We start from the raw sequence: 6,590 nt of genomic DNA, 5'->3' as shown, positions 1-6,590 counted from the left end.
TCAGTACCTTCACATCCGTTAATTAAGGTTTTGAAAATACAAATCAGTAGGCGCTTTGTTCACGAAACCGGTTTATCAATACCACGAACAGCACCATTTTTGCTTCGTGGCTATGTAACACTAAACGCTATCTTCCGGAAGTCGTAAGCGCTGGTTCGGTGGAGCATCCTGACAATATTGCAGTCGGCAATGAGTCCACGTATAAAGTTTTCTTTCTGTTACGTGTTACACCCTAAATGAACTGACTTTATCCACAGCAAGTCGTCTGGTATATTCCAGTTACACGTTACAGTCTCCCGCTGTATGGCGTTCCCAACGTGCTATAATGTGTTAACTTTGCTAAATATTTCAGAACCCAGCGAGAACAACGGAGGGGACGAAATCCCAGTGTCAGCTCCGCGATGCGTGCTGCCCTAGAGGCACCAGCACTCAATGCGAAGTGCGCCATGGTCGCCACGTTTCGTGGAGTTGCGCTGGCGAAATTTGCAACTGCCACAAAATACACCCGAAAGCGTACAGTGTATCTTTTGTAAGTATTTGTGAAAATTGCAACTATTTGGAAGTTAAAATTGATTGAGAACGCGTAAAGCGCTTTTTAAAAGAAAAATGCTCTCTCGTGTTAATAGGGATAACATAGGAATTAATGTTTTTCACTGATAAGCTAGATAACAATAAAAATGACTGCGTTGTCCCACAGTACCTTTTGAGCCGTCAGTTGACTAACGAGCCAGCTCGCCATTAGAGCTAATACATAGGCTTACCGACAATCATTCTCCCCACGCCTAGCAAGGAGGAATCAGTTAGCCGTACCAGAAATATCTTCCATCACGCACCGTCAGGTGGCTTGCGAATTGTTGATGCAGATGTAGACCATACTGCCAATGACCACACAGTGCCTGGAAAGCAAGCTCAGACATACGTCGACAGTCAAAAACGCAGTAGCGAGCAAACGCTAGGATTACAAATAATATGAGCTTAAATCAATGCCAACGAGTAAAGCCAGAACTGTCTTAAATGATAACACGAAATGTCACAGATCTCTAAGAATGTAGCCAATGGCCTTACCACAGTGGTAACACCGGTTCCCGTCAGATCATCGAAGCTAAGCGCTGTCGGGCTGGGATAGCACTTGGATGGGTGACCATATGGTCTTCTGAGCGCTGTTGGCGAGCGGGGTGTATTCAGACCTTGTGAGGCAAACTGAGGAGCTACTGATTGAGAAGTAGCGGCTCCGGTCTCGTAAACCGACATACAGCTGGGATAGCAGTGTGCTGACCATATGCCCCTCCATATCCGCATCCAGTGACGCCTGTGGCCCGAGGATGACATGGCGGCCGGTCGGTACCGTTGGGCCTTCCAAAGCCTGTTCGGACAGAGTCTAATAGTGTAGCTCCAGAAAGTAAGATGACAGTTTCACTCGATACAGGGTACATAAATTTCAGTAACGATGTGGTAGCTGTTGATAGCACTAGATCTGTTTCCTGTAGTGAACCAACGGTCATATCCATGTGACGTCTTTGCCTCGAACTCTGGCGTCGCATCAGCCGAAGTGACTGTAGACAAATAATACCCCCGCCACTCCCGAACCTGTTACCAAATGGCTGGAGTGTCGCAACACTGGGTCGATCTCCGCTTTAACAGCCACGTTGGTGTAATGAACGGCGAATTGAGTCTAAGCTTGCAGCCTCAGGCGCTGTAGATCAACTTCTTTACTGTGCCTACGTTCAATCCGGATGTTAGTTCAACTATGGGTGAGTAAAGAAGTCGGGCATCCCTGCCAACGCCTCAGTGTCAATAGGCGGCTTGGTAATGACATCAGGGGCTTAGTCTTCCCTTCCAGCGGAGATGGGATAGCTGGTGACAGCAGTAAAAACCGCATAGTTTCCTCACAGTCTTTTGTCTACGGCGGTCCGTGCATACGGGGGGGGGGGGGGGGGATGGGGTGAGGACTCAGTCGGGGATCTTTCACTGGGATTGGAAGGCAGCCGTGAGGCCATAGCCCTGCTGGGAGGCATATCCAGCAGTAAAGACCGTCTCAGATAATTAACTCGGTCCTGATGTCTTCTTGGGGACAAGGCGGCATGCAGTTGCGCCTGCCAGAGTTGAGTATGACGTCGCACAGAGACTTCCCCTTGAGTGCATCTCTGATGGTGGACATTCGTATGAGCCCACACTAAAGGTTCCATGCAATAGTATGAGTATGGCTTACTGACTCAGGCGCTGTAGATCAATGAGGTTAAGGTGGCTACGCCCATGCTGAGTATGGGTTCAACTATGATTGGGTACAGCAGTGAAAGTACACGAAACGAAAAAGTATAGTAGTGCTTCCTCAGAGATCACTTTCATTTTGTTTATTTGCGTCTTGAAAGTACAGGATGGAAAGGAGCGGTGGCCAATGTTTAATGCCGTTCCTTTGGCAAAAGCATTTGAAGTCGCCTTATGTGAGAGGCACGCCAATGTCGACGAGGTGGTTTGTGACGCTGCGGCTATTTGAATATTGCACGGATGAAACTAAAGTTGCTTAGCCTTTGAGAATGGATACCGTACAACGCAGCGAAATATGGGAAAACTGTGACGTCACCGACCTTCAGTGCATCACCGACACTGTCAGCTTGGATTGAGCGTTGAATTATTAACAGGCTCAGATTTTTGCGACATATGACTCTAGTGACTTTTATTGAGGGCTGAACACTCTTATGTTATACTGTCCTTTTTATTCTCACTTGAACAAAAATTTAAAACCAAATTAAAGTTGTGCTGGTTTCAGCTTTAAAGAGTTAATAAAATTCAGAAGGAAATAATATTACCTTTCAGTGTATGAATAAGTACAGTTTTTAATATCTGGACTTTTTTTATTTTCCATTCTCCGTTGATGCCTACTCCTGCTTTTCTTCCCTTTCTTCCTAACGTCTCTGCCTCTAGTCTACGCGTCTCTGTGACAGTCATTAAAAAACTGGCAATTTCGCCGGAGAGGGCACGAAGGGACCCATTTACTGTATCATGTTAATTTTTGCTTATAAACAAGATAAATACGACAGAAGTGACGTCAAGAGACGGATCTGTTATTTATTTGAACCTCGTCTCCTATACATCGTTTCACCAACCATAGAAGATTTCTAACTCCTTCGACGCAGTAGATACAATGGCTATCGCAGTAGAGGTACTGTAGCGTTGTCACAGCCTCAAAACGTGTGTCCGCACTATAAATTCTTGGGGTCATAGTAAAAATTCTTGCACACATTATTGCATATCTTTGTTTATGTTTATATTTCTTTTTCTATAGCATTACCATAAATTTCTTGAACCTTAAATTAACGTTTAATTTGACGGATAACATCATTATCTTCTTATTAAAGTCCCTCTAGGCATTAAGGACCTTGGCTGGAAAAAACCGACGTTGTTTATGACGGTTGCGTAAATTTATTTTCTTATTTACTTTTCTGTTTTATTACTTTGTGTATTACATAGAATGTTCACTGCTAAAGAAAATGATTCCTCCAATGTATAACCAGTACCAAGGGTCGTAAATTAAGATAATACAATACATATATAAGCGGCAGTCAAATACAAACGAGACAAATGGAAAAACATTTAGTAAACCATTCACAATTTCAGAAGTAATCACCATAATTGTTTCTACATTTATTCCATTGTGAGACAAGGCTGCCGGTGCCTTCATGGAAAAACGTTTGCTATTGCGAATGGAAACAATATTGTACCGAGGCGTGTACGTCTTCGTTCGAAGCAAATGTACAGCCACGAATGTCTTTCTTCAGGCTCGAAAAATATGGACATCGCATGGGGAGGGACCGGGACTGTAGTGAGGATATGTAAGGGTTTCCCAGCAAAACTTGTGTAGTGTACTCGAATCACCCTTGGCCCACATCTTGCCAAGGTTGTTTCAACAACGCTGCAGAAGTTTCACTAGGAATCCCTTACACATCATCCATTATAGCCCTGGTGCCCGATTCCCGAACTCACTCCCCACTCCACCCCCCCCCCCCCCCCCCCAATGCGATTTTATATTTTTGAGCCCTGAGGAAAGACATCTGTGGCGTCGATTTGTTTCGGACCAAGATGTGCACGCTTGGGTACAACCAGGTTCCGTTGGCAACCGCAAACATTTTTCCATGAAAGCATACACCGTCTTGTCTCACACTGGAACGATTACTTTTGAAACAATAAACAGGTTGTCTACTTTTTTCTGATGTCTCGTTTTCATTTGACTGCCCCGTATAAATGTAACCGTGTCAAAATAGTCAACAGTCATAATTATAGTTTATGTCGCATAGCGCCAAATGGGAAGCTGACGCTTCAGTCTAGAACCGCGCGTTCGCTACGGTCTCAGGTTCGAATCCTGCCTCGGACATGGATGTGTGATGTCCTTAGGTTAGTTAGGTTTAACTAGTTATAATTTCTAGGGGACTGATGACCTCAGATATCAAGTTCCATAGCGCTCAGAGCCATTTTGAATCATATTTTTGTTTCCATCTTTCGGAATTGGCCTGCAATTTGAAATTCGTTTTCAGTGCTTTCCTATACCATTCATTCGATGACGATGAAAGTTCTGTGGATCTTAGAACCTCCTACCACCCATAGCGGTGTGGGTGGAGAGTGGGTAACAGAGGAGCTTGACTCAGGAATATTTGGAGCAAATTAAAAAAACAGGTTCTCTATAAAGCACTTATTATTTATATAATTGATTGTATAAACATGTTGTGGCCGAAATATACTCCAAAACTCTTGGATGTTGGGGTGAGTTTGAGAAGACTTGATATGTAAAGAAAGTTCAATAACGTACGACATCACTATCAAATCGGTATTTTTCGATGTCGGTACACTGACTGGTAGAAGTCAAAGTGATTTGTAATTACTAAAGTTGTGGTGGGGTGATGGGTTGCGGGTGGGGTGCGGATGGGGGGGGGGGGGGGGTGTAATGTAAGGACAGTAACTTACGACCATTTCTCCCTAACGCTTGAAGGATATTCTACCAAAATTACCAGGAGTGTAAGACACCCATAGCAGCTATACGGCTGAGGCTTTGAGGTGAGAAGGCGTAACACTGGAGCTCTTTCAACCAAGTATAGCACAAGCTTAACTCGTCGCTTTTATAAAAACGCTGTGGTACTAAGATATCGCCATCCAAGTACAATTCAGCCATGTCTGAATGGCATCAGACCACATGAAACAAGGTTATATACAGACATAGTTGTATCTCAGCAGTACCAACAAAACCAGTGTCATACATTTACCTGTATTGCGAGAACGCCCATTTAAGTGCTTCCCGATGGTAATAGTACACGACTGAACACCTTTTTGGCGCTTCTTGATGTATGAACACCTGACAGATCATTTCACTTGTCGTCTGAATGAGTTCAGCAGAAATCATATTGCCATTACACACCAGTAATTAAGGAATTTCTGGAAAAGTCAGCTCACAGTAGCCTATCGGGAAACCGAATTGGCCTCCACAAGTTGAATACTTCACCGCATTGGAGGAATCCTCATTAAGTAGAATTTTTGTATCACTGCGGCACGTCCTCGCCTGTTAGGCAACGAAACAATGCACATTTGAGAGCTACCGACTACCAGAGTTACGCATTCTCCAGTTCTAATTATTCAAAATTCGAGCTTTCTGCTCCAAAAAATATGAATAGATGACGCAGTTCAGCGCTCTCTTGGCAAGGAATGAACACGCAAATTTTGTTTGTGTTTCTACCGTCGCAATTATGTAAGGTACCGCGACGGTGTCCAATTCCGGAGTGAAAAAAGCGCTGACAAAAGCTGAATGCCAGAAATTATACGTCTCTGTGAACGGAAAATGGGAAAGTTGTGACACTGATGAAACTTCGAAACTCTCATAGTTTCGCGCAAATTTGACTGAAGCAAAACTATTTCTCATTTGACAACCAGTTCTACTCAAACTAGATGTCCGTCCCATGGGGTCATAAGTCAGTGGACTGCTTCCTCAAACATATGAAAACAAAGTATTTGAAACGATAGTAAGACCCAAACAATACAGGATACTATATTGATATGGCTATGTAGATGACATCATATGAATTCTAAATGAAACAGCTGGTCGTATCCAACAACCACAATGATATGAGCACAGTTCACCCAAAATAATTCACTAAAGAAACGGAAAATGGCAAAAAAATTGAAGTTCCTCGACTTCACAGTATACAGCCACGACAACCAACTGCAGTTCTTCATGTACAGGGAAGTCACTAACACATGCACTGCCATACACAAATACTTTAATCACCCAGATGCGCACAAACGAGCCAGTTTCAAATTTATGCAGCACAGACTGAACAAAATTGCACTCAGCGAAGAAATTACAAAAATAAATCACAGATAATCAAACAAATGGCTATAGAAGTTGGATATGACACAAATATTATAGAGAAACTGAACCACAAAATTAATACAAAAATAGAAGACACCCAGCACATAAAAGCAAACAACCTGTCACCCACTTACAAACACAGAGATTCAGAGCACACACACAAGACGCTATTAACAAGAAACACTCATAACAGCAAACACAGACACGTAGAACATAAACATATAGAACACAGACACAC

At 43.3% G+C, this 6,590-nt stretch overlaps 1 pseudogene; it reads left to right on the top strand.

Moving 5' to 3' along the window:
• Positions 1-1,051: 1,051 nt before the first annotated feature.
• On the top strand, positions 1,052-1,169 carry LOC124778593 (annotated as a pseudogene).
• Positions 1,170-6,590: the final 5,421 nt, after the last annotated feature.

The sequence above is a fragment of the Schistocerca piceifrons genome, chromosome 2 (assembly GCF_021461385.2).
Source record: "Schistocerca piceifrons isolate TAMUIC-IGC-003096 chromosome 2, iqSchPice1.1, whole genome shotgun sequence".
Lineage (NCBI taxonomy): Eukaryota > Metazoa > Arthropoda > Insecta > Orthoptera > Acrididae > Schistocerca > Schistocerca piceifrons.
Note: the sequence above shows the minus strand (reverse complement) of the source record. Positions and strands in the feature narration are given on the sequence as shown.